The following is a 23,709-nucleotide window of genomic DNA, read 5'->3' on the forward strand; positions in this document are numbered from 1 at the left end:
TCAGTGCAGCTGCCCTTCATTGGGCCGATGAAGAAGGACACCAAGGCAGTTTCCAGCCTTATGTATTAGCCCTGCCTGTGTCTTTGTGGGGAAGAGACATTCTGACCCAAATGGACGTTACTTTAATTAGCGGCTACTCCCCAACCTCTAAGCGACTGCTAAAAGAAATGGGGTATACCCCCGGCAAGGGTTTAGGAGCTTCACTGCACGGACGTGCGGAGCCTATACAAGCTGCCCCCAAGTCTGACAGACGAGGCTTGGGTTTTTCATAGGGGCCACTGAGGAGAGATTCCCACCCACACCTATAAAACTAAAATGGAAAACCGAGGCTCCGGTGTGGGTGCCTCAGTGGCCCTTGCCACAGGAAAAACTTGCAGCGTTGCACGCCCTAGTATCAGAACAACTAGAAAAGGGCCATATCGCCCCTTCCACGTCACCGTGGAACACCCCTATATTCGTAATAAAAAAGAAATCTGGTAAATGGAGACTGCTACATGATCTAAGAGCTATTAACGATTGCATGGAGCCTTTAGGGCCCGTTCAGATGGGACTGCCCCTCCTCTCGGCATTACCGGAGCACTGGTCGATTTTCATCATAGATCTGAAAGATTGCTTCTTTTCTATTCCGCTCCACCCTGAAGACACCCCTAAGTTTGCCTTTACTGTGCCCTCTAGTAATCAAGAGGAGCCCTGTCAACGCTTTGAATGGACAGTCCTGCCCCAAGGCATGGCTAATAGTCCTACCATGTGCCAGCTGTATGTCGCTGCGAAGCTAGCTAGCACTCGGCAGCAGTTCCCTCAAGTGAAAATCATCCATTATATGGATGACATTCTCTTAGCCCATAGAGACACAGATCTTCTTAAAACAGTTTTGTCACATTTAGTCCTTAGTCTTAGAGAAGCTAACCTAGAGATTGCCCCTGAAAAAATCCAAATGACTGACATTACCACTTTCCTGGGGGCGAAAGTCGCACCCACTCATGTTTCCCCCCAAAAGGTGTCTCTCAGGCTAGACAATATACACACTCTCAATGATCTACAAAAACTCATGGGGGATATCAATTGGATCCGTCCATACCTAAAAATACCCAATGTCAAACTAACACCTTTGTTCGACCTGTTGAAGGGGGATTCTAATATAAACTCACCTCGAAGCTTCACTCCAGAGGCAAGGCGAGCACTATGCCAGGTGGAACAGGCGCTCAGTGGCGCTGCATTGAAGAGAATAGACCCTGATGAGCCTTTTGAAGCCTGCGTGCTGCCGACAGAATTACAGCCCACTGCGGTACTGTGGCAGCGGGGGCCGCTGCTCTGGGTCCACCCTGGAGTTTCCCCCAAAAAAGTCCTAGAGCACTATCCTACAGCGGTTGCAGACTTGGCCCTAGAATGCATTAAAAGGGCTGTGCAGCATTTCGGTCAGCAGCCCAAAAATCTCAGGGTGCCTTATTCTTCCCAGCAGCTTGAGATACTTACCGGATGCATAGATCAATGGGCCATTCTCCGGTGTACATTTTTTGGTCCCATTAACAATCAGTTCCCTAAGGCTCCTCTCTTGCAGTTTGTCACCCGGCACCCAGTGATTTTTCCCAAAGTAACCTCTCCTAGGCCACTAGCAGGCGCCCCCACCGTATACACGGACGGCTCCAGCTCTGGAACAGGGGCGTATTGTGTGGAGGGGGACACTCCTAAAACAGTGCTCTTCCAACCACAAAAGCCTCAATGGGTAGAACTGCAGGTTATCATTGCAGTCCTGGAAAGCCTTTCCGAGCCCTTAAATGTCGTCTCGGATTCTGCTTATGTTGTGAACTCTGTACAAATTTTAGAAACGGTGGGCACTGTTAAACATTCCTCTACAGTAAGGACGTTCTTTGCCAAACTACAGGAGGTTATATGGACCAGGCAACACCCTTTTTACATAACCCATATTAGAGCCCACACAGGTTTGCCTGGCCCTATGGCCCAGGGGAACCATAGCGCAGATGTAGCCACTCGACAGCTGCACATCTTTCCGACGCTGGTACCGTATCAACAAGCCCGAGAATTCCATGCCAAGTTTCACATCAATGCAGGTACCCTAGCTAAGCGGTTCAGCATACCACGTGCAGCTGCTCGAGATATTGTCCGAGCCTGCAACAATTGTGCAGAGCAGAGAGCAGTCCCCTCGGTTGGGGTCAACCCTAGGGGTCTCACCCCAGGGGATACTTGGCAGATGGATGTCACTCATCATTCAGAGTATGGTAAGATCAAGTACTTACATGTGTCGGTGGACACATGCTCCCAAGTTTTATTTGCCTCTGCTGAACCAGGAGAAAGAGTCTCCCACGTCATTGCACACTGCCTTGCTGCATGGGCAGCTTGGGGTAAGCCAAAGACGTTAAAGACGGATAACGGGCCTGCCTACACTAGTAAATCCTTCCAAAAATTTTGTGACAACATGGATGTCCAATTAAAACATGGCATCCCCTATAACCCTCAGGGGCAAGGAATCATTGAAAGAGCGCACAGATCTCTCAAAGACTTGCTTAAAAAACAGAAAGAGGGTATAGGCCACGGCCTGTCCCCAAAAGCTCGACTGTCTGTAGCCTTGCTCACATATAATTTTTTAAACGAAAATTCACAAGGAATGACACCTGCCCTGCAACACACCACCCCGAGTCCTCCGCATAGAGGTCTAGTCCGTTGGAAGGATGTCCTGTCGGGGCAGTGGAAAGGCCCTGACCCGGTGCTCAGCTGGGCCAGAGGCTCTGTTTGTGTTTTTCCCCAGGAACCAGGACGTCAACCAGTGTGGGTTCCGGAAAGACTGGTGAGAACCGTGACATCACCTGAAGAAGCCAAGGAACAGCTGTCAGAAACGCCAACGAATATACAACCTGAACCATTAGACCAAGCCTCCGACCCTGCTGATGATGGCGACGACCGACAAGACGATAATAGTAGGACTGACCACCCCGCGGTTGCCCAAAAAGAGGATCGGTAACTCTGTTCTTTGCTCTCCTATAGCAATCCTTCTAATCTGCCTTTTTCTTTTTAGTGGAACTGTGGTAGCGCAGGAGAGTGGTCTTTGGGGCCTGTGGCATCATCCCCCGACCCTGGCCCCATTCTCTGCTGGGTCTCCCGCCTCTCCTGTGTTTTTCACTCGTACCCTGTCTCTAGGTCTCCACCACCTGCCTTCTGACCCTCCACAAGCTTCAACGAGTCCTTCCCCCTCACCAATGACACACTGATCCTCTCTTTTGCTAACCTCTCTGTCAAGGTTGTCAACACCATAGTTGCGGCGAATGCTACTTGTGAAACTGGTAATGGCGAGTTAAGTAAGGGAGTCTTGCTTGAATTTCTTAACGTTACAGGGAAGAGCCGCCAGTCTTGTGAAGGGATCTTGAGTAAAAAGGAGACTCAAAGGTGCCTTTTCCTTCCAGGGCTTGCTCCTACAGTCTGTAACCGTTCCAAAGACCCGGATGCCTCGCCGCCCCGCTATCCTAGTGTATCGCCCAAGTTATGTCTGGCTCCCCGTCAAGGCAACCGACTGGGTTGGCCCTGTTTCTCAAGTTGTTTTCACTTAACAATATCCCCTTCTCTAAGTCTAGGCGTCCAAGAGGCATAAAAGAATGGCTATCGAATGCTGCCAGTGTAGCTTCCTCTTTGTTTGTCCCAACGATCGGGCAGGCTGTGCTACAAGCATGGACAGATCGGCAGCTCGCCATAACGATGGAAACGGTAAATGGCTTGGTCAACCTTACCCGAGACGTGCTACGCCGCCACAATCAGATGCTGAACTTAAATTTCCAGGCCATTCAGAAACTCCAAGCGGAGATAGATGAACTTGGACTGGAAATAGATGGACTCTGGAGAGTGCTTCAGCAAACATGTGACACCCGGTGGCTTACGGTTAAACTCTGTGTCACTCCTGTCAGGGCCAACGTGACCGGAAGCATTTCCAGAGTCTCTGATTGGCTGAAAAGGTCATATTTTCCTGAATTTGTTAATCTCTCCCAACAGGTGGAATCTAGTTTAGACACAATTGGGGGGATCAAGTTAAAACCCGTTAAAGTCGATCTCTCCGGGTTAGGCGAGGTTCTACAGAAACTATTGCACAGTGTTTCTTCCTGGTTCTCTTGGCCCAATTTAACTAATTGGATCCTCATTGCAGTGGGATTATTGGTGGGATTAGTCGTTGTTAAATGTTTGCTAGAACGCCTGTTTCAAGCGCAGCAGCAATTGCGTGTTACCACTATGATGGCTATGACTCCCACCTCTGTTACCCCCGATAGTGACCGATTTATTAACCATACCCCTTCCTGGTCGCCTCAGGTGGGGCGCTTTGGAGCAAAATTTGTAGCGAATCGCATGGCTGTTTCTCGGGTGTAAAAGGCGACACCAGTAGTCATAATTTTGTCTCAGGTGGGTCTCTAGGGCAGAGTCCTAGTTGTGGCCAGACTGGACCCTAGCCATTGCACAGAGACACCTAGTGACACCCCCGACTCTGGTTACTGCTGTTCCTGCCCCCGTCGTTGTTCCCCAGTTGCCAGGCAAAGCACTGCAGGGAGAGTCACGTTGCTTCCAGCTTACGGACTCTCCGGTCTCCATATGACGTGAGCATTCTGGTTGGTGCTAGAGGCTCCGCCGCTGGATGGCTGAGGCCTAGTCCAGACTCCCCAAAGCACCAAAGAGGTTGTGAACCATTTGGGTTCACGGGAGCACGCTCATCACTGGAGACACTGGGTCAAAAATAAATAAGAAAGGGGGAGATGTGGAAAGCCGCCTCCCGAATCGGGCCTAGCGTATGCGCTGCAGCCTGCTCTAGAGTTACCCCCGCCCATCGAGTGAGCCAAGATGGCGCCTGCATCCTGTTTCCGCATAGTGACGCATGTATCCGCCACCCGCTCCTACCAATCGAAATCCTGTATACGCGATACTAGCCTAGAAGCTTATTGGTTGTTAATTGTGTATAAAAGGTCTTACCCGGACGGGGTAGGGTGAGACAGCCCACAAGGAGCCGTGCCTGACGGCCACATCGAGGCTGCTCTCCCACGAGGCGCCGTGCCCCGTGTGGGAACCAGTAACACAGAATGTTCATCTAGCTGTAGTAAAGGGCTTGCTTTCACAACTGCCGTGTGGTTCGAGTCGTGATTCATGACCAGGTTAGTTCGCGCAGTCTGCATCTCTCTCTCTCCTTCCCTGTTTCCCCTCGCCGGCCGGGAACCGGGGACCGAGCGGGGCAGCGCCGGACAACTTTAGTTTAATTCTGTATTTCCTTTTGTTGCTTTTTAGCAATCGTTTCTTTTCTTTTCTTTTCTTTTCTCTTTTATCACTCTACCTTCTTTGACTCTTCCTCCTTTGTGGGGAACTGAGTCTTCCATGTTGCCTGAGGCATATCTGGGGTGGTGGCTCAGAATGCTGAGCCACAGGCCTGCATAGATGCCATGCAGGCCTGCCCTGTAAAGATGTGTCTTGTGACTACCATTGTCTTAAACCTAGATTGTATGCACCTGATGTAAATACAACTGATGTAAACATAGATATCTGGTGGGCTCTCCCCCACCTGAGCACCTTTAGCATATACACCTGATCTTCTGAAATAAATAGCTGGAGCAAGGCTGCATTGTTGTCCACTTAGCACGAGATGCAGTGGGCCCCCTGCTCCCTTAACTCTTAACTTTGTGTCCGTGTCTCATTCCTGCACCGCCCTGTCAGCAATACTCCTTCTTTGTGGAAGAAATGGAGATGTCCTTATATAGATAGTGGTGACAGTGGTGAATACATAAATACATGACTATACAGGGAACCATTGGTTGTTTACCTAGGACGGAAAGTATGGTGTGTGAACAAAACCGTATTAAAAAAAAAAAAACGGGTTGATAAAGAAAACTTGAGGGCACTATATTGAGTGAAATAAGACACATAAGGACAAATATTGTATGGCCTCACTGATATGAACTGATTAGAATATGTAAACTCATAGACATGAAATATAAGTTACCAGGATATAGAATGAGGGTAAAGAATGGGGAGCAGTTGTTTATTATGAGCAGAATGTTCAACGAGGGTGAACTTAAGTGTTTGGAAGTGGATAGAGGTGATGGTAGAATGTTACTGTGAGAGTAACTAACAGTGCTGAATGGTGTGTGAATGCGGTGGACACGGGAAGCTTAGAGTCATGTATGTCACCAGAAGGAAAGTTGGAGGTTAAAATATCTGAATGTATAAAGCAGTGAATCCTGTGGTGGATAATGTCCGTGATTAACTGTACAAATACTGGAAATCTCTTTCATGAACTAGAACAAATGTATGACACTATAACTAGAAGTTAGTAATAGAGGGGTATAGAGGGAAAAATATACCTATTGCAAACTATGTACCACAGTTAGTAGCATTTTAACATTCTTTCATCTACAGTAACAAATGTACTATACGCATACTATGAGTCAATAATGGAGGTGGGGAGTGGTTAGGGTTAACGGAGGATTTGAGTTTTCTTTTTTTGTCTTTATTTCTTTTCTAAAGTAATGAAAATGTCCTAAAAATTAAAAAAAAATTGTGGTGCTGGATGCACAGTTGTATGATGGTACCATGGGCAATTGATTGTGCACTTTGGATCTTTGGATGAGTGTATGGTATGTCAACAATCTCAATAAAATTAAATTAAAAAAAAAAAAGAAAACTAGTTAACAACTTAACTTGCTACTTGGACAGCTTACTTGTTCTAGGGCAGATAGCAATTTCATACAATGAAGCAGAAACTGTGTACCACAACCAATGAGCAGGAAGTCAGCAGTGAATAAACCTGAAAAATCCTATACCAATGAATACTTTACCGGTTTCTAATACCCACATTCATAAAGCTAAATCTGTAATTTTAACAAGATAGATCCAAGGGCCTGGATCTACCCCTAAGTGGGGCAGGCCTCAGTTGTATTAATTTTTAAACTCCCAGCTCAACATAAAATATAATGATGCTGTAGCTAAGCAATACCTTAAAGAAGGTTTTAAAAGGCACAAAAGGTGGTCTTTAGCTGAAACCACATCCTTGCTTCTCTTCCCTGTCCTGCTTCTCTTCCTTCCCTTCTCTTGAAGCCATTCACTCAATAAATCCTTTGTGTAGGAATTTTCTTCTTCTAGTGACCCTCGTCTAAGACAGCTGCAAAGGAGAACCTGAGGCACAGTCCTTTTAGGAACCATTACTGTAAATTAAATGGAATGAATACATGATGTAGATATATTAGCGTTACCTCCTCTTCTTTACGGATGTTGCACTGTATCGGAGTAACTTGAACCTCACTGCCGGAAGGCAGACTGGCCCTCAACTCGTCTGCAGCAGATTTTAATCTATTAAATTTACGGGATGCGATGACTACATTACACCCTGAGGGGAAAACAGAAGACAAATAAATATGCTTTTATTAGTTGTTCACATTCCAACAATATTTAGAAAATATTTCACGTGTTCCTATGAAGACAATCAAGCTGAGCTGCCTCTGAGCCCCTGCCGCGCCTGCGCATGGCGCCCAGGGTTAAACTGCAGCACCAGATCGATTTGTGCAGAACTGGAGTGGTGCACCCCTACTTGAGGATTTTGCAAGCAATCCCCATCTGTGAGCAAAAAGGTGGCCCAGAAAGGAAAAAAAAAAAAAAAAAAAAAAGAAAAGAAAAAAGAAAGAAAAGATTAGGAATTCTGCTTCTGGACAAGATGGAGATGCAGGAACTGGGCTTACCCTCCAGCTTCAAACAACTACAAATCGGATAAATATATGAAACAATGGTTTTCTGGCATTGGACATCAGGTAGCACAGGACAGTGATCTCTGTGTGAATGGAACAAGCAACCTGAGCCCTAGATTACCCCCTGTGGCAACCTGTGGCCTGAGCAAAACAGGCCTACAGATCTTTGGTTCACAGCAGTCTGCATGACCTAGGCAGCTGAATGTTTAATCTATTGTCTTTCTAAGCCAGTAAAGAGAAAAAGGGTAAATTGACCTTAAAATGTAACTTTATGCAAGCAGGCAGGAAGTGAGAGGCTCTTAGTCTCACAAAAAGAGCAAAATACAATTGTTCAAGTGTTAGTCTAGTCCTTGCTGCACCACCCCCCAGGTCAGAATGACCTATTTCCTGCATCTATGCTCCCCCCACCCTTAGGAAGACCTTTCTGCCCTTCTTGCATCGCTCGGTCATCTTCCCTGCGAATGTGATGCCTGCCTGGCCTGAGAGAGCCGTCATGATCTCTCCACAACTTCTCACCCTGTAAGTAAGCCCTAAACAAAAGTTCATGTGTCAGAAAATGCTTGTTGTCTTCTTTGGCCTTTGAACTGGCATGGCCCTCTTGGGCTGCAACACCCCCAGATTCCCGCCTGGAGGAACTTTCCAAGATTCAGCACAAAGAGAAGGAACCCTGGCACAGACCAGCAGCCTCCCTAGGTGGAAGACAGGTCACTGCAGCTAGATGATACAGGGACTACATCGAGAGAGAAGAGTACACAGAGGGTCTCCCCGGAACCTTCGGCTGAGCACTGATCAGTACATTAGAGTAAGGAAACTGTCCAAGGCCAGGGAAAGAAACACCCAAAATGAGCAGAGGGAACAAACCCTGGCACTCACCCAGCACTGGGACTAGTTAGTATTTCCACCAGGAAAGACCTTCACCCCAGGTACTGGGTAGAGAGCTAACAAGGGGGTGTCCCCAGTAGAAACACAAAATTGGCCCTAGACTAAAGGTTGCTCAAGTCAACACCACACACCGTAAAAGCAACCCTCTTTTAAAGGATCAAATTGTTTCCAAGCAACTTAATTGCATCGCAAAACATAGCTCAAAAATACTTTGAAGAATATAAAAATACCCAGCATCCAACAAGGTAAAATTCAAATGTCTGGCATCCAGTAAAAAATTATCAGGCATGCCAAGGAGCAGAAAAATACAGCCCATAATGAGGAGAAAGGTCAATTAATAGAAACTGACCCAGAGATGACAGTGATGATACAATAAAAAGAAATAAATCTTAAAAGCATCCAGAGAAAAATGCAGTAAGTACAGGGGGAAAAAAAGAAAAAGATTAAGGATAGCAGCAGGCTTCTTTTCAGAAAAAGCCAGAAGACAGAGGAACACATCTGTAAAGTACTGAAAAACTGTGAATCTAGAAACCTTAACCCAGTGGAAATTATTTCAAAAATTATGGTGAAATAAAAACTTTTTCATATGAAAACTGGAATAGTTAATCACCAACAGACCTGTACCACAAAAAAAAAAAAAAAAAAAAAAAAAAAAAAAAAAAAAAATGTTAAAGGTAGTCCAAGCAAAAGGAAAAGGACACTGGATGGAAATCTAAATCTGCACAAAAGAGAGAACCAGAAATGATAATTATGTGAGTAAACATAAAGACTTTTCTTCTTCTTTATTCAAATATCATTAAAGGCAATTGACTGTGCGGGTTTGAATGTATTATGTCCCCCAAAACACCATTTTCTTTGATGCAATCTTGTGTGGGCAGATGTTTCAGTGTTGATTAGATTGCAAGTCTTTGAGTGTTTCCATGGAAATGCTCCCCACCCAACTATGGGTGATGACTCTGATTGGATAATTTCCATGGAGGTGTTACCCTATCCATTCAGGGTGGGTCTAAATTAAATCACTGGAGACATATAAATGAGTTGACAAACAAAAGGAACTCAGTACAGCTGAGAGTGACATTTTGAAGAGGAACTACAGCCAAAAGGGACACTTTGAAGAATGCACTGGAACTGAGAGAGGCTTCAGCTTAAAGAGACATTTTGGAGACAGCCTTTGAAAGCAGACTTTTGCTTCGGAGAAGGTAAGAGAGTACAAATGCCCCAAAAGCAACTAAGAGTGACATTTTGAGGAGCTGAAGCCTAGAGAGGAACATCCTGGGAGAAAGCCATTTTGAAACCAGAACTTTGGAGCAGATACCAGCCACATGCCTTCCCAGCTAACAGAGGTTTTCTGGACACCATTGGCCATCCTCCAGTGAAGGTACCTGATGGTTGATGCATTACCTTGGACACTTTATGGCCTTAACACTGTAACTGTGTAACCAAATAAACCCCCTTTTATAAAAGCCAATCCATTCTGGTGTTTTGCATTCCAGCAGCATTAGCAAACAAGAACACTGTTTAAAGCAAAAAAATGATAATAATGTATTGTGGGATTTATAATTTATATGAATATAAAATATATGTAAACAACAGGACAATGGCCATAAAGGAAAAAATGGAAGTCCAGGCCACCCTCGTTTTGTTCAATTCCAGTATGTATGAATTTCAGTTACCTTAGCTTAGTTAAATAATACCAGTCTCCCAACAACCGTTAAAATTTCACTTAACATTAACTTACAACTGTGATTAACTGTGAGTTCACTACTAGCTCTTCACTGTCCCCAAATTATTAAATAAATAACAGATGCACATTATAACTAATTGTGTCACTTTTGCAAGTGTTAGTGATTGGTCACTGTTCATCTTATTCAGTCCATGTACAAACAGCAAAACATGTCATGTTGCCTCCTTGTCTTCCAACAATAAATTCAAGTGACATTTTACAAAAATGGATCATCAAAAGAGGGGCTGATCAATGATGATGAAAGGACACCAAAGAAATGAAAATTAATAACGCCGGGAGTGAAACTAGAACTGAAGGTAAACAGTTACGGAAGGAATACCTACCATGGGAGTGTTAACACTGCAGCTATCCTAGAGACTGTCCATATGGGGCGAGAGGAACTTAGTGAAGGCAAACTTACCAACAAAATTGAGGAAAGTAGTTGTGACAAAGAGGATGAAGATGTCCCAGAGGAAGTGACACCCACAAAATCTTCACTTTAAAGGAACTTCAGAGATATTTCATGACATTAAAAGCATAAGGATAAAATGTTGAAAGCTGATCCAAATTTAAAAATGGAGGATGACAATTCAACAAGGCATAAAACAAGATGCTAGCTCCGTATTGTAAGGCATATGATGAGAGCAAGGACTGTTCAAACTCTTGATAAGATTTTCATGTGGAAATAAGACACTTTAGTTTTTCAGTGTTTCTAACATTTTAAATTACAGTATACTAAATAAATATCAGATGTACTATTTTTTTTTCCTTTTCCCTATACACTTATAACTGACTGTAGCAACCCGTGGCCTGAGCAAAACAGGTCTGCAGATCTTTGGTGCACAGCAGTCTGCATGACCTAGGCAGCTGAATGTTTAACCTATTGTCTTTCTAAGCCAGTAAAGAAAAAAAAGGGTAAATTGACCTTAAAATGTAACTTTATGCAAGGAGGCAGGAAGTGAGAGGCTCTTAGTCTCACAAAAAGAGCAAAACATAATTCTTTAAGTGCTATTCTAGTCCTTCCTGCACCAACCCCCAGGTCAAAGTAACCTGTTCCTGCATCTATGCTCCCCCCACCCTTAGGAGGGCCTTTGTCTTAAATCCTCATAAAAGGCTGCCTGCCCTTTATGCATTGCTCAGTCGTCTTTCCTGTGAATGCGATGCCTACCTGGCCTGAGGGAGCCGTCATGATCTCTCCACAACTTCTCACCCTGTAAGTGAGACTTGAATAAAGGTTCACGTGTCAGAAAATGCTTGTTGTCTTCTTTGGCCTTTGGACTGGCATGGCCCTCTTGGGCTGCGACACTGACAGTAAGAGAATTCTTAATGCTTGGACAAATTTTTTCAATACCGTGAAACAATCACCATTTTTTTCCATGGATTACATACACTTTACATGGTATCAGCTGTGCATGGCCATTTTTATAGTCCCACAATACTGTGAAAAGCAAGGACTACCTGCAAACTATTATATGGTTTTTATATACTATGTAAAGTGGTATAATACAGTTTTACCTTCCACACCATGACTTTCTCCATCATGGTTTCATTATATCACGGGTTGGCATAACAAATTAAATGAGAATTTGGGGAAATTTTACAGAAGCCGCAAATGACACGTAAAGGCCAGCAGACAACTCACAAAGGCTAGAAATGTAGAGATAATCTTAAAAAGTTTAGTAACTTATATATGCATAAAATATATCTACTGTTATGTATAATATTACCTGTCCAGTATGTATTTTTTTTGCTTGCTCCTATTTTTTTTTAAATTTTTTATTGAGATTGTTCACATACCATACAATTACCCAAAGATCCAACGTGTACAATCAGTTGCCCCCAGTACCCTCATACAGCTGTGCATCCATCACCACACTTAATTTTTGTTCAATTTTTAGAGTCTTTTCATTACTCAGACAAGAAATAAAGTGAAAGATGAAGAGAGAAAAAAAAAGGAAACTTGAATCCTCCCATATCCCTAACCAACCCCCCTCCATTGTTGACTCTCATAGTATTGGTATTTGTTACTGTTTATGAAAGAACATTGAAATACTACTAACTGTAGTATATAGTTTGCAATAGGTATATATTTTTTCCCTATATACCTCTCTATTATTAACTTCTAGTTGTATTGTCATACATTTGTTCTGGTTCATGGAAGAGATTTCTAATATTTGTACAGTTAATCACGGACATTGCCCACCATAGCATTCAGTTTTATACATTCCCATCTTTTGACCTCCAACTTTCCTTCTGGTTACATATATAACTCTGAGCTTCCTCTTTCCACCTCATTCACGCACCATTCAGCACTGTTTATTCTCACATCTTGCTACCAACACCTCTGTTCATTTCCAAACATTTAAGTTCACCTTAGTTGAACATTCTGCTCATACTAAGCAACTGCTCCCCATTCTTTAGCCTTGTCCTATATCTTGGTACCTTTTATTTCATGTCTGTGAGTTTACATACTATAATTAATTCCTATCTGTGAGACCCTGCAATATTTGTCCTTATGTGTCTGGCTTATTTTACTCAGTATATTGCCCTCAAGGTTTCATCATCAACCCATTTTTTTTTTTTTTAAGATGGCTTTGTTTGCATGCCATACATTCCATCCTAAGTAAACAACTGATGGTTCCCTGTATAGTCACATATCTGCGTTCACCACCTTCACCACTATCTATATAAGGGCATCTACATTTCTTCCACAAGGCAAGAGGGAGAGTCAAAAAGGTAGAGAGATGAAAGAAAAAGAAAAAAGAAAGAGAAAAAAAAATGACAGCTAGAAAGCAGCAAAAGGAAAGATAACCTTAAATCAAAGTAGAATAAAGAGTTAGACAACACCACCAATGTCAAGTGTCTCACACGCCTCCCCTATCCCCCCCTTTTATCTGCATTTACCTTGGTATATCGCCTTTGTTACATTAAAGGGAGCTTAATACAATGATTCTGTTAGTTACACTCTCTAGTTTATGTTGGTTGCATCCTTCCCCCAATGCCTCCCCATTTTTAACACCTTGCAAGGTTGACATTTGCTTATTCTCCCTTGTGACAGAACATATTTGTACATTTTATCACAATTGTTGAAAACTCTAGATTTCACCAAGTTACACAGTCCCAGTCTTTATCTTTTCTCCTTTCTTCTGGTGTCTCACATGCTCCCAACCTTCCTCTCTCAACCATATTCATAGTTATCTTTGCTCAGTGTACTTACATTGCTGTGCTACCATCTCCCAAAACTGTGTTCCAGACTCACTCCTGTCTTCTCCCTTTAGTATTTTCTGTAGGGCAGGTGCCTTGTTCACAAAATCTTTCACTGTCGGGAAATATTTTGAGCTCTCCCTCATATCTGAAGGACATTTTTACTGGATATAGGATTCTTAGTTGGCGGTTTTTCTCTTTCCGTATCTTAAATATATCACACCACTTCCTTCTTGCCTCCATCATTTCTGCTGAGAGATCCACGCATAGTCTTATTAAGTTTCCTTTGTATGCGATGGATCACTTTTCTCTTGCTGCTTTCAGGATTCTCTCTTTGTCTTTGATGTTTGATAATCTGTTAAGTGTCTTGGCATAGGCCTATTCAGATCTATTCTGTTTGGAGTATGCTGTGCTTCTTGGATCTGTAATTTTATGTCTTTCATAAGACATGGGAAATTTTCATGGATTATTTCCTGTATTATTGCTTCTGCCCCTTTTCCCTTCCTCTCTCCTTCTGTGACACCAGCGATATGTATATTCTTGTATTTACATTCGTCCGTAAGTTCCCGGAGACGTTGCTCATATTTTTCTTTCTTTTCTCCATCTGCTCCTTTGCGTGTAGGCTTTCACGCACCAGTGAAACACCAGTTCCTCAGTGTTTTCTTCTGCCTCTTGAGATCTGCTGTTGTATGTTTCCATTGTGTCTTTCATCTCTTGTGTTGTGCCTTTCATGTCCATAGATTCTGCTAGTTGTTTTTTTGAACTTTCGATTTCTGCCTTATGTATGCCCAGTGTTTTCACAAACACTGCCTTTATCTCTTTTACCATATCTTCTCTAAACTTTTTGAATTGATTTAGCATTAGTTGTTTAAATTCCTGTATCTCAGTTGGAGTGTAAGTTTGTTCCTTTGGGCCATAAATTCATTTTTCTTAGTGTAGGGTGTAGTTTTCTGTTGTCTAGGCATCTGACCTCCCAGGCCACCCCAATCAGGTTTTCCCAGACAAGAACAGGCTCAGGTCACAGAAGGAGAAAATATTCAGTATCCAGTTTCCCTGATGGTTTCTCTTAGAGGACTGACACACCCTGTGCTTTTCTGCCTGGCAGGTGCACCTGTCAGCCTGTCATGGGCTGGTGAAAGGGGGTGTGGCCTGCGGCTCTCCTTCTCCAGGCTCTGCAGTCTGTTTCAGGAATGTAAGGCAGGTTGAAGAGCTGAGCCCCTCCCTTTCCTCTTGGGAAGCTATGCCCCCTCCAGAGAGGTTATTTGCATATAAATAGATTCTTTGTTTCTCTGATCCTGCTGGTTAGAGTGCTGGGATTTTAAAACGGCTGAGGCTTTCCTTACTGCAAAGCACTGCGGGCTGAAAACGGCCGAGGCTTCTCCACTGAGTTGCCCAGGTTGACTTGTAGAGAAAGGGACATGAAACTTCCCAGATTTACCCGTCGGCCAGAGATAGAACCCAATCCTCTGGGCTCCCCGTCCTGAGACAGATATGTCCCCTGACTCTCCCAAGGTCAGTCATTATCAAAAGCCTCGGTCTGCTTGCTGGGGATTTGCTGTCTGTATTAAGCAGTTAACATTAAAATCCCAGTTGGAGCTGGGCTGAGACAGTGCTGCTCTTTAGCGCCGCGAGGCTCTCGGCTCTTGGCGTGGGTCCGCAGTTTTTACTTAGATTTTATGCTGCGATCTCAGGCATTCCTCCCAATTCAGGTTGGTGTGTGATGAGTGGACAGTCACGTTTGTCTCCCTGCAATTGTTTCAGGTTATTTGCTAGTTTTTTGGTCATTTATGAATTGTTCCAGGGGGAATAGCAGTCTTCCACTCCTCTCTATGCCACCATCTTCGCTGTCTCCAGTATGTATTTGATTGTTTAATAATATAAATGAACAGCTACACAATTTTTTTTTTCTTAAAATTAAATTTGTAGTAAAAGAACTGTGGTTCTATGCACTGGTTTGGGCACGCCAAGAGTGTTTACAGCAATCTTTCCGTGACATCTCTTGGTGATCTCGCAGTGATCTCTGCATCTTCAGTTTCTCGTATCTTTTGGCCCTTAGATGCCATAAACTCTATTAAAATCATGGGTCCTAAGGAGAGTGTTCCTAGTGGTTCAGAAAGTGCTCCCAAGAAACACAGGAAAGTAATAAATTTGAAGGAAAAAGTCTGTCACTCAAAGGGCTGCTAGCAGATGGCCACCACTATGACATAAATGAATCAAGAAAAAAGAGAAGGAAACCCACAAAGCCCTTGCTGCAGCTGCACCAAAAATTGTAAAGCATCTGCATAAACCACGAGATCCACATCTCTCTGGTACAGAAAATGCAACCTTCTTTTTGGGTTCAGGATTTAATTAAAAAAAGGCATTCCCATAGATCTGGCATCACATGAGAAAAGGCTAAGCCCTTATATGAGTCCCAAAAGGAAAATGAAGCTGAAGGGACCTCCCTTATGGAGTTCCAGACCAGCAAAGGCTGGCTTCAAAATTTTAAAAAAGGATTTAGCCTATTCAATGTAAAAGTAATGGGACAGGCAGTGTCTGGCAATCAAGAGGCAGCTAGAGCATTTCCTGAGACCCTGAAAAAAAACTTACATGGATTTTTCCAGATTGTGGGGGTACCGCACCAAGCCAGATGATGAGGAAAGGACAACTGTACTAGTAGACTGTGATAGGTTATATATGTATTATATAAACCCTAAAGCTACCACTAAAATAAAACAAAACAGAGTTATAGGAATCTGAAAATTCCTATAAGAATTCCTAAAAGATTTCCAATAAGAAAAATTGGAATCATAGAAAATACTCAAATAATCTAAAAGAATGTAGAAAACAAGGAAAAAGGGAACCAAGAACAGATAGGACAAATAGAATAGACATGGCCAAATGGCAGATTTAAACAAACTATACTGATAATCACATTAAATGTAAATTGTCTTAACACCTCAGTTAATGGCAGAAATTTTCAGATTGGGTGAAAAAAAACAAGACCCAACTCTATACTGCCTACAAGAAATGAACTATAAATATAATGACACAAATAGCATTGAAAGTGAAAGACAGAAAAAGACATACCACAGTAACACTAATCAAAAGAAAGCTGGAGTGGTTATATTAAAATCAAACAAAGATTTCAGAGCAAAAACTATTACCAGCAATAAAGAGGATTATTTCAAACATTCCACTCCTAGTATTTACCTAAGACTAAAAAAAGCATATGTCTACAGAAAGACTTGTTATTCAATGTTCATAGCAGCTTTTTTTTTTTTTTTTTTTTTTTTTGTAGTAATCAAAAAGGAGAACCAACCCATGTCCTTGAACAGCTGAATGCATAAACAAGCTGTGGTATAACCACACCATGGAATACCATTCTGCAATAAAAAAGAATGACCTACGGAGGCTAAGCCTCCTTAAAATTGTCCCTAAAAGTCACCCCCAGAGAACCTCTTTTGTTGCTAAGATGTAGCCTCTCTCTCAAAGCCAACTTTGCAACCCTGCCCACCCTCTACATGCGACGTGACTCCCAGGGGTGAGGATCTCCCTGGCAAATTCAGATATGATCCCAGGGATGAGTTTGGCCCTGGCATTGCAGGATTGAGAAAGCCTTTTGACCAAAAGGGTGAAGCAAAATGAAACAAAGTATCAGTGGCTGAGTGATCTCAAAAAGAGTCAAGAGGTCATTCTGGAGGTTACTGTTATGCATTATATAGATATCCCATTTTAGTTGTTAGTGTATTGGAATAGTTAGAAGGAAATACCTGAAACTGTTGAACTGCAACCCAGTAGCCTTGATTCTTGAAGACAATTGTGTAACTATATAGCTTACACTGTGACTGTGTGATTGTGAAAACTTCATGGCTCCCACTCCCTTCCTCCAGTGTATGGACAGATGAATACAAAAATGAGGACAAAAAGTAAATGAACAATAGGGAGGGATGGAGTGTATTGCACGTTTTGGGTGTTCTTTTTCACGTTAACTTTTATTCTTATCCTTTTTTGCATGCTGTAATGAAAACGTTCAAAAAATTGATTGTGCTGATGAATGCACAATTATATAATGGTGCTGTGAACAACTGTACACTGTGGATGACTGTATGGTATGTGAATATATCTCAATAAAATTGGATTAAAAAAAAAAAAAAGAATGAACTACTGACACAAACATCAACATAGATGAATCTCAAAATTAACATGCTAAGTAAAAAAAGCCAGAAAGCAAGCCCATGTAACAGAGTACATACTCCATTTACATAAAAATCTAGAAAATCCAAACTGATTCATTGTGACAAAAAGCAGCTCTGTAGTTGAATGGGAATGATGGAGGGGGCCAGGGGACCAGGGATGAGGGAGAGCGATTACAAATGGTACAAAGGAGCACAAGCAAACATTTGGAGCGAAAGGTGTGTAAATAATCTTGATTGTGGTGATGGTTTCACAGATGCATACATATATGAAAATCAAAAATTGCTCATTTAAATTTGTGCAGTAATTATATATCCATCACGTCAATAAAGATGAAAACAAAACAGATGGAAAACAATAATATCAAATGTTTCCCCAAATCACCTGTTACTGGCCCACTAGAAGCATATAATATTACACTCTTCCTTTAGGAATGCTAAGCTACAAAATACTGAATATCCTATCTTACTAAGTTTTCCTGAACCTTATTGCTCAGAATTGCCTTACGTCTTACCTGGTCCTAACGAGAATGCTTCCTTATTTTCATGTAGAAATATAGAAGGCAGAAATAGTTGCCTCAAAGCAGAGAGGGAACCTCAGCCTTCCAGAACCCCAGGTTAAACTTCCACCCTGTCTGCCAACAAGCCTAGGCTGGCTGCTTCTTCCGCATGCTACTCTATCTGTTATCACACTCCTGTGTTATCACCCTGGTGTGACACTTAAGCCTGGATTGTACTGTAATCACCTGTTTACTTAGAAAACAACCTCCCCTGCCATGTGCTGTCCCTCCACCAACTCCAAGCCCTCCATCTTGGAGCTTTCCCCAACTACAGCAGGGAGTGCAGCAGTAGACCTCGCTGCCAATGCTGAGGTATGTCTTTTCCCCAATAATCCTGTTAAGGTCCCCACCGGCTATTATGGCCCCTTACCTAAAGGGACGGTGGGTCTTTTGCTTGGACGCAGTTCTCTCAATCTTAAGGGTGTTCTTGTACACACTGGAGTCACTGACTCTAACTATACTGAGGAAATTCAGGTGGTCATGTCTTCTTCTATTCCATGGACTGCCCATAAAGGCGAAAGAACTGCTCAACTCTTATTATTACCTTATGTACCTGTTGGTTCCTCCTCTAAAAATTGGGAAAATGGAAGTTTTGGTAGCACAGGAAAGGCAGGAATTTTTTCTCACAGAGGCTCTGCAGGAGCCACGCCCTATGTGTACTCTTACAATTCATGGGCATAGCTTTACTGGATTTATAGATATGGGCGCAGATGTCTCTATTATTAGTCAACAACATTGACCCCGACATTGGCCTTTGCAAGAGGCACGAATTACTGTTGTGGGCCTAGGCTCCCCTCAGGGACTTATGTAAAGTGTTCATATTTTGCCTTGCCTTGGCCCTGAGGGACAGAAGGCCACTTTACCACCTTATGTGGCTGCTCTGCCTCTTAATCTTTGGGGCAGAGACCTACTTGAACAATGGGGTGCTACTGTACATATCCCTCCTCCTAGTGGAGTGTACAGTATTCAAAGCCACAAAATGATGGCAAATATGGGGTATGCCCCTAGCTGTGGGCTTGGCGTACATTTGCAAGGTACCCCTTCACCCACACAAGTCTCACCAAAATGTGATCAATTTGGTTTAAGATATAAACCTTTTTAGTGGCGGCCGCTGTTCATTCGCCTCCCCAACCTGTCCCATTAGTATGAACTACAACAAAACCAGTATGGGTAGAGCAGTGGCCACTTACAAAAGAAAAATAAGAGGCTTTACATGAATTGGTTCAAGAACAACTGTCCTTGCAGCATATCGAAGAGTAGTCTTTTAGTCCTTGGAATTCTCCTGTGTTCCCAATAAAGAAAAACTCAGGAAAATGGAGAATGTTAACTGACCTAAGAGGTGTTAATGCTGTCATTCAGCCCATGGGACCTTTACAACCTGGGCTCCCCAATCCTAGCATGATTCCTGAAAACTGGGCTTTAGTGGTCATTGATATTAAAGACTTTCTTTTCCATCCCTTTAGCTGATCAAGATAAGGAAAAATTTGCTTTTACTATTTTGTCCCTTAACAATAAAACCCCTTCTAAATGATATCAGTGGAAGGTTTTACCACAAGGTATGCTAAACAGTCCTACAATATGTCAATATTATGTCGACCGTGCCTTACAGCCTGTCTATTTAAATTTTCCTAGAGCTTATATAATCCATTATATGGATGATATTTTGTGCTCTGCACCTCAGGAGACTGAAGTAGAAGCTTTGTTCTATGTTGTTCAAAAAGCTTTACAGGATGTAGGATTGCATATTGCTACTGACAAAGTGCAACGTACTTTGCCTGTACAGTATTTGGGTTCTAGGATCAATAGACTTACAATTCAACCCCAAAAAGTACAACTCTGCAGAGATGCTGTTACCACCTTAAATGATTTACAAAAACTACTAGGGAATATTAATTGGCTTCGCCCCAAAGTAGGTATAGCTAACTATGAGCTCTCCAATCTATTTTCTCTCCTTTGTGGGATTCAAAATTAAACAGCTCTAGATCTTTAACTTCAGCTGCAGAGAAGGAATTACAATTAGTGGAAGCTAAAGTGCAACAAGCTCAGATATCCCGTGTTGATCCTACACAACCTTTATCTCTACTTATCTTTTCCACTCCCAAATCCCCCACAGGCTTGCTCTTGCAAAATAAGCTTGTAGAATGGATCTTCTTGCCCAATTCTTCCATAAAATCCATTTCCCCTTATCTAGATCTCTTAGCTACTTTAGTTGCTCAAGCCAGAAAAAAGGCAAAACAACTCAATGGTTTTGACCTTCGTTTAATTGTGTTCCCTATAACTGCTAAAGCACTCTCAGTTATTTTGCAACAACATCTAGCTTGGCAAATTGCTCTAGCTGACTATGTTGGCCAGCTGGATACTCATTATCCAAAAAATGATCTTTCCAGTTCATTCGATGTACACAATGGATACTGATTGTTTCTTCTTGTCCTAATTGTCAACTCCTTACTGCTCCACCTTTGCAGGATCCTGGTGTTAACCCTCGTGGGCTAGCCCCCAATGATTTATGGCAAATGGATGTTACTCATATCCCTTCCTTTGGCTGCTTAACCACTGTTGATGTCAGCACTGACATGTACTCTGGCTTTCTTTGGGCCACAGCACAAGCCGGTGAAACATTTCGACATGTTCGTACTCACCTTTTTGCCTGTTTTGCCTCTATGGGCTTGCCCCATGCTTTAAAAACTGATAATGGCCCAGCCTGTGCATCTGCAAAATTTGCTACTTTTACTACAACTTGGGGCATTCATCATACCACTGGTATTCCTTATAATCCCCGAGGACAAGCTATTGTTGAGTGTGCACATTATTTAAAAAATATGTTAACAAAAAAAAAGGGGGGAGATGATGGAACTCCCCATGAACGGTTATCAAAAGCTTTATTTAAATTTTCTAAATTTTTATGAAAAACTGGGTGGCACTGCTGCAGAACGACATTTTCCAGCTGAAAAGACAACACTGAAACATTATTTCCAGAAAGCACCTCCTATATGGTGGAAGCACATGCTAACTAATGAATGGACAATGGGTACTTTATTAACATGGGGAAGAGATTATGCTTGTGTTTCCCCAGGTGACGGACGAGTACCACTTTGGATACCGGCCCAACGACTGAAGCTGTACCATGAACCCAGCAAAGAAAAGAAAATTCCTATGGGACGTGGAGCCACCAGTGATGCAGTTCCAGGGTCTGACGCTGAAGACAACAGTGATCGGGCCAACACCCTGAACTAGGGAAGCCCAACATCCAACTTGGGGTCAGATAAAAAAGCTGTGTCAGGATGCAAAAAAAAAAAAAAAAAGTCCAGCAAGCCATGCTGCCAGTAACAGGTCCTAACCTGACTGCAGCAATGTTGGCTCTTATTGCTATCGCTGTGAGTATATCTCTGGCATGTGCTCATTCTGGAAGTTATACCTATTGGGCTTATATTCCTAACCCCCCATTGCTGCAACAAGATATAAACATTGGCAATGCAAAAGAAAACAGTTCGTTCAGTTTTCCCTCCTTCTTATTTTGGCTGCCTAGGTCCAAACCATTGTTGGGCATGGAGGCCACGGGGCATAGGCTGTCAAGGAGACAAAACTAACCCTCTTGGGGGGCACTGCCCCTCCCTTACATCACCCTGTATGGCCCCAGAGGATGGCTGGTTAGCCAGAGACAGGTAAGATTCCTCAGGGAAGGAACAACCTAAGACAGGCACAGTCGCAGAGGGGCCATCAGGAGAAAACTTGGGGGCCAACAGAGGTGGGGCACAGAACCTCACCCCCCCAGCTTTGCAAGGGTCTGAACCCTCACCCCTTTTAAGGGAGGTCTCCTGCCCCCGTGGCTACTTTGTTTCCCACGCCCGGCTCAGATCGAAGCCCAAGTGGCAGACAGAGATCTGGCCAGCTGCTAAAATAAAAAGAGGGACATGTGGGAAACTGAGTCTTCCATGTTGCCTAAGGCATATCTAGGGTGGTGGCTTAGAGCCATGCGGGCCCGCCCTGTAAAGATATGTGTCTTGTGACTATGATGACAACTATTGTCCTAAACCAAGATTGTTCCTTCTGATGTAAACATAGGTATCTGGTGGGCTCTCCCGAGCCTGAGGACATTTAGCATATACTCCCCGATCTTCTGAAATAAATAACTGGAGCAAAGGTGCATTATTGTCCACTTAGCACGAGATGCAGTGGGCCCCCTGCTCCCTTAATTCTTAACTTTGTGTCTCTGTGTCTCACTCCTGCGCCACCCTGTCAGCAACATGAAAAGAAGTCATTTTTTAAAAACTGTTGTTCAAGTTGAGGTTACAACTTAGTATATTACAAACAGAGGCCACGTTTTAGAAATTCTGATGGGTAATCTAAGAGCTTTACAAAGCCAAGACTTAAAAGATTCACTGTGAGTTCCTTAAAGAACATACCTAACTTCATTCAATTGATCAAAATACATGTGTAATTTCCAATAAAGTAAGCTATACTGTTAAAGGAACCCCTATTCCTCTCTCCTGTGTCCAAGAGGGGCCTCTGCTCAGAACAAGAAACAGAATGCAATACACACTCCTATGTCTGATCACACTCCAGTCAAACCTTCCCAAATTAGGAGGCCCAGATAATCTGATAGGAAAGGAAAATGAAGTGTACCTGTTTGGGTCCCTGGCTCTCTCCAACCTCTCTTTTTCTGTTTTTCTGCTCTCTCGCTCTCTCTCTCTCTCTCTCTCTCTCTCTCTCTCTCTCTCTCTCTCTCGTTCCCATTGTAGGGCAAAGGCTGAACAGGGCAAAGCTTATACTGACATCTGCAATTCCTTCTAAATCCAGATTAAGAAACGAAACCTCATTAAAAAAAACAAAACAAAACAACTCAGGAATATTAAGGTGATTAACGCCTGACTTTGTACAAGGCCTCAAATAAAAGACAGGGTGAAAACATACACAGGATTACTCACATGGATTACCTAATTAGAAGTTTACTCAATATACTGCCGATTGCCATCTAGTTTTTAACTAATGGCTCATCACCCAACTCTCTGAATTTCTTCGGCAGAACTCCTCTCTTCTCTCTGCTTCTCGGCGGTAATTCCCCCCACATCTCCACCCGCTTTGCTTTGCACCTGGACACTCTCGCAGCCCGGCCGTGTCCCCTGGCACCCTAGCCCACTGTCCCGGACCGTCCCCAGCCCAGGTCCCGCTCGCTCCCGCTACGCTCGCCCCGGGGCCTGCTGACGCACCCAGCTGCAACAACTCGGTCGTTATGGCCTTTCCGATGCCCGAGCCTCCGCCGGTGACGATGGCCACTTGGTTGCGCAGCAAGCCGGTCGCCAGACAGCTCCTGCCCTTGGCAAAAGAGCCCATTGCCGCAGAGCGCCAGTGGCCAAAGCGGAAACCTGCTTGCGACCGGGTTACCCGGATTTCGGTGGTTCTTAAGAAGAGGCGGGGCCAAGGACCCACGTGGTCGACAAGTCCCCGCCCCC

At 43.3% G+C, this 23,709-nt stretch overlaps 1 non-coding gene across 1 annotated transcript; it reads left to right on the top strand.

Moving 5' to 3' along the window:
- Positions 1-7,463: 7,463 nt before the first annotated feature.
- Positions 7,464-7,602, top strand: LOC119545041. Its single transcript, XR_005219021.1, has one exon. It is a non-coding gene; the product is annotated as a small nucleolar RNA SNORA76 (small nucleolar RNA).
- The last annotated feature ends 16,107 nt before the right edge of the window (positions 7,603-23,709 follow it).

This window comes from Choloepus didactylus, chromosome 9 (genome assembly GCF_015220235.1).
Source record: "Choloepus didactylus isolate mChoDid1 chromosome 9, mChoDid1.pri, whole genome shotgun sequence".
Classification (NCBI taxonomy): Eukaryota; Metazoa; Chordata; class Mammalia; order Pilosa; family Megalonychidae; genus Choloepus; species Choloepus didactylus.